General features: G+C 35.7%; 1 pseudogene; it reads left to right on the top strand.

Annotated features, from left to right (window-relative positions):
• Positions 1-7277: 7277 nt before the first annotated feature.
• On the top strand, positions 7278-8206 carry LOC122673769 (annotated as a pseudogene).
• The last annotated feature ends 497 nt before the right edge of the window (positions 8207-8703 follow it).

Genomic DNA, 8703 nt, shown 5'->3' with positions numbered 1-8703 from the left:
GTTTTCTTGGCCCTGAGAAAGAGGCCTTTTAAAAGTTGAGACTGAGGTTTTTAAGAAAAGTTCCAGCACAACCAATTTAAAAGAGCCTTTATGATCAAATAAAAAGCTATGGTTCATCCATCCATATTAAAATTAGGTGGCCACTGTGGGTGTAAATTCAAACACGATCCTGTACTATCAGGAACTTGAATTCTCTGAGCAGTGTCAGAGGATTTTGTTCCTATCACAATCTTTACATTTTCATATTTTATTACTATGAAACACTCACATACCTCACCAGGCACAAGCATATTTGTGAGATAGATGTTATTATTATTATTATTATCATTGTTATATTTCAAATTAAGAACATTGAAATTCAAAAAAAGTTAAGTAATCTGCCATTGTTAGAGACAGAGTTAGTATTTGCATCTTTATTATTCTAAGTCCAATTGTGATACTCTTCCAACCATTTCAAATGATATTGGAATAAAAGACAGCATTTCATTAAAACCTCACTTGCTTTGTAGTAATCAAAATGTTTTCCTTTCTGATTACAGAGTTATATAATGTGCCTGTGTATATAAGAAGTTGGCACTCAGAAAGCTATGTGGCCTGCTGGTTCTAGGTTGGTGTGGAATATAAAGAAGACACATGCCAATACTCTCTTGAGACACATACAGCATACCCAACATTTAAAATTGTATTGGGTTTATATGTACCACAGCTTCCTTATCCATTCGTCTGCTGATGGACATCCAGGTTGCTTCCATACACACCATGGAATATTACTCAGCCATTAAAAAGAATTCATTTGAATCAGTTCTAATGAGATGGATGAAACTGGAGCCCATTATACAGAGTGCAGTAAGCCAGAAAGATAAAGACCAACACAGTATACTAACGCATATATATAGAATTTAGAAAGATGGTAACAATAACCCTATATGCAAAACAGAAAAAGAGACACAGATGTACAGAACAGAATTTCGGACTCTGTGGGAGAAGGCGAGGGTGGGATGTTTAGAGAGAACAGCATCGAAACATGTATATTATCTAGGGTGAAACAGATCATCAGCCCAGGCTGGATGCATGAAACAAGTGCTCGGGCCTGTGCACTGGGAAGACCCAGAGGAATCGGGTGGAGAGGGAGGTGGGAGGGGGGATCGGGATGGGGAATACATGGAAATCCATGGCTGATTCATGTCAATGTATGACAAAAACCACTACAATATTGTAAAGTAATTAGCTTCCAACTAATAAAAATAAATTTTAAAAAATTGTATTGGTTTTATTAGTCTGTTGCGAACAAGTTGTCAATTCTTCTAAAAAAAGATTGTCCTCCATTTAAACTGATGTAAATATTTTGAGTGTTCTCAAATGGTCAGAAAGACATTACAAAATTAAAATATACTGTTCTTATTTTATAGAAACAATGAAGATTAGAAAACTTAAGTAACTAGACCATACAACAGGTAAGTCAGCTTTAAACCCAAATACTCTTACTCCACATTCTATGAACTTTATATTATACAGAATTCCTTGGGGGTGATATTTGATTATGGTTTAGAATATAAACATATTTTTGACTGCATGTCAAGGAAGTGACCTATTATTAAATTATCAACTATTAATAGCAACTAAGTGCAGGTATTTTTAAAAGGCACATAGTAAAATAGATCTGTGAAAACATTCACTATTAGAATGTTGGCTTAACACTTAGCCCCTTGAATCTGGAATCTTTGTTGAAAATTGCTTTAAGAGATCATTTAAATGGGATATACAAAAACAAAACAGGAATCATTAGTCCACTGTTGACCAAAGAAAATATTTCTCAGCTAAACAACTCAAATAAATTATAAGACTTTGTTTTTAAATATGAATATTTCATAAATGAAGTCTGATTCAAAATAAAAATGTGTGTATGTGTCATAGATGTGTTTATCATCTTCTCTTTTGTCAGAAAGATCCTGCCTGCAATTTCAAGGGTCCATATGTTTTATTGAAAAAACAAAATCAATCAACACTATAGTGCAGCAATCTTTAGGAAATGCTATTGCTATAAAATCATGATGGAGAGTAAGAACACTATTTTAGGATGAGGAGATATGAGTTATATTTCACATTATGTCATCATCTTCTGTAACTTTGAACCAGTCATCCCTATTTCTACAAGGAGTTTACTTAAGTAAATGGAAACTGGTTCCGATTTCTGTGATTTTGCCCAAGCCAGTATGATACTGCCATAAACATAGTTGCTTCTACTTCATTTAGAAGTAAAATTGGAAGAATTATGAGACTACAGTTCACTTCCCCAAACCGTTCCATTTCTGATGAACAGTTTAGGAGATGCGCTCTGCGATTAAAGTCCTTGGGATTGGACTAACATAGAATGAGCTCTACTTTGGAGTGCCTTCTGCCTTTGATATCATGCTTCTCTACCCATGGAAATGCACAACACTGCCCATAAGGACAATGTGGCGGGTACCCGGCTTTTGTGAAATTAGTCCCTGAAACTATCAAAAGGCAAACCACACCTCAACTATTATCCAATCAACTATAAGAAGATTCATATATAATTTCTTCTGCTTTCATTCTATTTTAGCCTTCAAGTTTGAGAATCTGTGTGGCCCTTTCTCAGTGGTTCTCAACCATTCTGTCCTTGGATTTGTAATCTGAAACTACACTTTCCTCGTACAGCGCCCGGACCTCCTTTTTAAAAAAATATATTTCAAAGGACACTCTTTACTGATTTAGACCTAACTGTGTTTCCATTTTGGTGCAACTCTAGGGCTTAGACAGCTGGGTAGACAGGTATAGGAGTTGTAAAGCGATCTCTTTGCACTATACCATAGCTATTTAAGTGAAAGTTGAATGGCCACTCAATGAGCATAGTGAATGGAGTTCAATCTTTATGAGCTTGGAATTGATGCCCTTGTTAGTATATCCTGTTTTTCTGATAGGATTCTGCCTTTCATTCCAGAGTGACACTCAGAAAGATCTGTATTTCTATAGCTTGTTAGACAGTTTCAAATCCTCATTCAGACTGTCTTTGGTATCTGCCATCACTCATATTATTACTGCCCTATAATATTTGAGTGTTTAGTCAAGTTAGGTTTAATCATGTGGTTTCAGTTTTCTTTTCCTTCATGACATATGCTGCTCACAGTGACACATATTCTGGAGCCAATTAAAAGTTAGGTGCAACCTATTTTTCTTCTATCAATACAACCATATTTGAACATAGTGTGTGTTTCTATGTAAAAAAATTTCTCAATTAAATTGAATTAAATACATTTTCAATATAATATCAAATATCAGCATTTATTTTAGTAGATAATTGTAATAGACCTTACATGAGGTGGCAACCTGAGCTTCTCATGACGCTTAGGTTGAAAAACAGTAGTCTAAAGAAATCTTTAGTGCCCTGGCTTCTTATTCTGAATTTGCAATGGTGTTTTGATTCTGTATCTTATATTTCCTTGCTATTAATTGTGGCTAATTTCTTTTCTATTTAGTAAGACTTATTATGCTTTTTTTTCTACTTAGTAGGGCTATTAAGAGGTAAATTTAAATGATTGAAATATATGTGTCCTACCATCTCTGAGTATAATTTGATAGACTTATTTTAATAAGTTCCACATTAATCTAATTCCAGAATAAATTCAAGATATAGTCATTTTGAAAAAGTATTGTAAGCTTTATTTGTTTTGAAGTGCCAATACTATTGTTGCTGTTGTTCAGTTGCTAAGTGATGCCCAACTCTTTGTGGCAAATATTACTGTAAAGTTTGTATTATCACTTATGGTATATCTGAAAACAATAGTAAAAATTATGATTTTCATGAATGGTAGATAGATGGGAAATATTAAGTATTATCATGAAAAAAATTTGCATCAGATAGTTATCCACTTAAGTGACTAATTTATAAAATGGTGATATTCAGGCTCCGTATTAATCTCATTTGTTATCAAATGCCTAAATTCATGAATGGTTAACTTATTCTGTTCTCTTGTCATAGTGTTTTGTTTTCATGTAGACCTAAGGAGAAGTTCAAAATTAAAGATGAGTACCAAAAAATTATCCTCCAAAGCCCATTTAATTTACATGAAATAATTGAATTGTTGGCACAGTATGCTAAGGATGATGAAATACCCTTGGGGTCCAATTAGCCAGAGATAAGAAACTTCACAAAATTTACCTACAAATAGAATATCTGATTGTACTTTTAAGAGTCAACAGACAGACCTTACAGAAAGGTACCATTTATAAATTAACGAAGACACTTACAGACAGTTTTAATCATATAACTTCTTTGTTTATGAACTAACAGCTGTCTTGGTCTCTGGCCATGGACCTATATCAGACAAGTTTATAGGTGAGATTTTTATTTTCAGGAAAACATATAGCCTTAAACTCAGGTTTAAATGGGTTTTGCAAATCATATAATCATGCCTTATGCACACTTAACTGAAATTTGGCACCCTTCTTTAGTATGCAAAACATCAAGAAATGTAGACTCAATTACAATACTACCAATATAGAAATAAAGATATTTTGCTTTTTTCCTATTGATGCATATTTAAATTAGGATTAAAAATAATTAGTGTTAAGAATAATATCAATATGTTTCCCAGTTAGCAATGCAGCATAAGAATTTCCTTTAAGAAGCTGAACAATTTTTAAAACATCTATATTAAAAATTAAGTTTAAATAAAAAAGATGCACTTTATATTACTTACCCATTTCTCTGATGTTAAGTGATCACTGTAGCTTTTGAATTTTCTACAGCTCTTCAAAATGTGTTGAACATATTCGTAAATCATGATCTTTCTCCATTAAAAATATTTTCTATCTGATTTCTTCCCAGAAAAAAAATATTATGGAGAGAAGAAAACGAAAAAAAGTATTTCTTCAAAGTTATGTCTAAAATACTTATATTTATAATATGTCTAATCATTGCTTTATGTAAACTAGTCTCTTTCTATGTAGGGGTATATGTAGGCTGATGCCACCTCAGAATAAGGAAATACAATGAAGCTGTTGCACTTTGTTCCACAATTATACAATTTTCATTTTAGATAATTTTAAAAGTATCCATTTATCTTTGAAAGGAAAAGACATATTTTTTTTTTGAAGAATACATTTTATTATATTTATGTTGTCTCTTCTCTTTTCTTTTTTTGTTACTCATTCTGTTAGTAATGCAGAATGCTGTAACCAGGAATGGTGGAAGATGGATGCCGTGGGAAGATGGGAGAAGGAGCCATGAGAAACATGTAGCAGAAACAGGAAGGGGTGGGAAGATCATGCGTATCATGTATGGATGTGCTGGCGCTGTTTGGTAATAACATTTCAGGCATTTAAGGGCATTTGCCAGGGACACTTCAGCATACATAATGGGTGTCAAATAAATATTTATAGTAATAGATTTTATATGTGTTTCTATTAGTTGGTCTTAATATACTTGTATGCATACTGTATTACCTATCTCTATAACTTATCTATTAATGTTATTTCTCTCTGTTCTCCATGTTCTTTTTTTTTTTCTTTTAGCATGTTGAAAATAGGGATTTCCTTTTCTTAAGAAATCCTCCTTCCTCTGAATACCTATGCAAGTTTTTTTTTTAATCCAAGTCTACTGAAGCTATCAATTTTTTGAAGATGACTATGTTAAATTGTATGTGGAATATAATTTTGAAGAGGAAAAAAAAATCACTTGAAACAATACAATTATCTTGACATACTAACATGCTCTTTCCAAGAAGCAATAATTATTTTCATACCTACCCCATAATCTGTGCCAGAAATTATAAACCTAGACTGCAGCTACCTTTCAATAATTAATTTATGTTTCTCATAGAGAATAACAATAAACAGAGCTAGAGGACAATAATACTTGAATCCATGTAGTTTTATAGTCTGTGTGATGGTGGTTTAGTCACTAAATTGTGTCCAACTCTTGTGATCCCATGGACTGTAGCCTGCCAGGCTCCTCTGTCCATGGGATTTCCCAGGCAAAAATACTGGAGTGGGTAGCCATTTCTTTCTCCAGGGGATCTTCCCAACCCAGAGATCAAACCCCCATCTCTTGAATTGCAGACAGATTCTTTACTGACTGACCCACTAGGGAAGATCATAGTCTGGAAAAGCAGGGCTATTCTTATCCGGGAGAATGACTATTTACCAAGCATGTCTTATCACTTAATAGGTTTCAGGCATTGCAGACATCAGGCCAGACACTATAGCAGTCAGAGTGAAAAAATACACCTGAATAGCTTATGTATTCTGATAGGTACCAGAGTGAATGTGCTGCCAAGGACTTATATACATTTCCATAAATTACTTGCTTATGATAGATAGATAGGGGCTTCCCTGGTAGCTCAGCTGGTAAAGAATCTGCTTGCAATGCAGGAGACCTGGGTTCAATCCCTGGGTTGGGAAGATCCCCTGGAGAAGGGAATGGCTATCCACTCCAGTATTATGACCTGGAGAATTCCATGGACTCACAAAGAATTGGACATGACTAAGTGACTTACACTTCACTGTGATAGAAAATTGTTGATCATGTATTTGTTTTCACAGTTAGAACTGAGTGTTCAAATATAAATTATCATGGATAAATGAATTATTCTTAAATTTGCACAGGACCTCTGAGACTTCCCTGGTGGCTCAGACAGTAAAATCATCTGCCTACAGTGTGGGAGACCCAAGTTTGATCCCTGGGTTGGGAAGATCCCCTGGAGAAGGAAATGGCAACCCACTCCAGTATTCTTGCCTGGAAAATCCTATGGACAGAGGAGCTTGACAGGCTACAGTCCATGGGGTCGCAAAGAGTCAGACATGACTGAGCGACTTCACTTCACTTCACTTCACTTCTGAGCCTACAAGATACATCTGAGAATTACAACGTATAACCTCATAGACACAGAGGAGGGCTTGAAAGTTTGAGATACTGAGATGATGCAGCAAAGGCCAACGGAGAAGGAACCAAAGTGAGAATCCTGATCTCATGTACATAGCAGAGTGTTTTTCAGTAAATCATGTATCAAATGTCCTTATCAATATTTTACAGGTGATAGGTACTAGGAGTCTGAAGAGATAAAAGGCATCATTGAAGAAGTAAGAAAGTCTTGAAGCAAATACTGGACAAGAATGACAAAGACATGCTCCACATTTACAGTGACTGCACTATTTTTGTTCTCAGAAATTCAGACCAGAATCCTTTCAAGATTAACAAGCACCATTCTTTATTACTTTTTAGGTAATTCAGGCCCTAAGAAGTTGTTACTTGCTGAATGGATCTTCTTATGCTTCAAAACAATGTGACTGAATTTGTTCTCTTGGGACGCACACAGAATCCACACTTGCAGAAAGTACTCTTCATTGTCTTTCTGCTCATTTTCCTGTTTACCATGGTGGCCAACCTGCTCATTGCCTTCACCATCTCCCTCAGCCCCACACTTTCTGCTCCAATGTACTTTTTTCTCACTTACTTGGCCTTCATAGATGCCTTTTACACATCTGCCACAACCCCTAAAATGACCATTGATCTGCTGTACCAGAGGAGAACCATCTCTTGGCATGGATGCCTGGCTCAACTCTTTTTGGTACACTTCCTGGGAGGATCAGAAATCACAGTCCTCATTGTCATGGCCTATGACCGCTATGTGGGCATCTGCAAGCCTCTGCACTACATGACCATCACGCGACAGGAAGTCTGCCAGCTTCTGGTGGTTGTGGCCTTGACTGGGGGGATCCTGCATGCTACTGTGCAGATTCTTTTCACAGTAGACTTGACCTTCTGTGGTCACCATGTCATGGACCACTTCATGTGTGATTTCTTCTCACTCTTGGATATTGCCTGCAGTCACACACACACACACTTGGAATGGTGGTGGCAGCCAACAGTGGGGCCATGTGCTTGCTCATTTTTTTCTTGCTCCTCATCTCCTACATAGTCATCCTGAGCTCCCTGAAATCCCATGGCTCTGAGGGACGGCGTAAGGCCCTCTCTACATGTGGCTCCCACTTTACAGTAGTGGCACTCTATTTTGTCCCTTGTATATTTAGTTACATGCGTCCTGTGACCACTTACCCTGGGGACAAGTTGGTGAGTGTGTTCTTTATAATCCTCACTCCCATGTTAAATCCTATCATGTACACAGTGAGAAACACAGACGTGAAAAATGCCATGTGGAGTTTGTTGAAGAGGAGAGTAGCTTAGGTTATCCTTGAATCCGAGAAAGCAATTATTTATATACATACATAGGGAAGATTTTACCTGTTGTAAATTGTGAAAGAAATTTAAGAAATTTTTCAGATCATCTCCATTAAAAATATTTCCCATGCTGATTTGTCCCCAGAAAAATGGTATTTTATTGACTAAAAAAAGGACTAGAAACTAACATTTGTTGGGTATTTGATAATGGCTAGTTATTTTTGAGTCTTTTTGATAACTCTTAATGTACTTTACCAAGGCTTGTATGTTCACATTTATAGATTCTGAATAAGCAAGGGAAAGAACTGTAATCCCCTAGGGGATCATTGTTGCATAATTTTTCTCCAGTCTTACTGCTCCTGTACTAAATTCTTTATATATGTTTCTTGGATGAAATTTGCTTTCCATTGGATCTGATTTCATAACATCTTTAATTTCTGCTTAGCCTGTGGGAAAGTATTCTTGTATAGAAAATCTCAGATAGATATGTGGGAAGGAGACAG

This window comes from Cervus elaphus, chromosome 18, assembly GCF_910594005.1.
Source record: "Cervus elaphus chromosome 18, mCerEla1.1, whole genome shotgun sequence".
NCBI classification, from domain to species: domain Eukaryota; kingdom Metazoa; phylum Chordata; class Mammalia; order Artiodactyla; family Cervidae; genus Cervus; species Cervus elaphus.
Note: the sequence above shows the minus strand (reverse complement) of the source record. Positions and strands in the feature narration are given on the sequence as shown.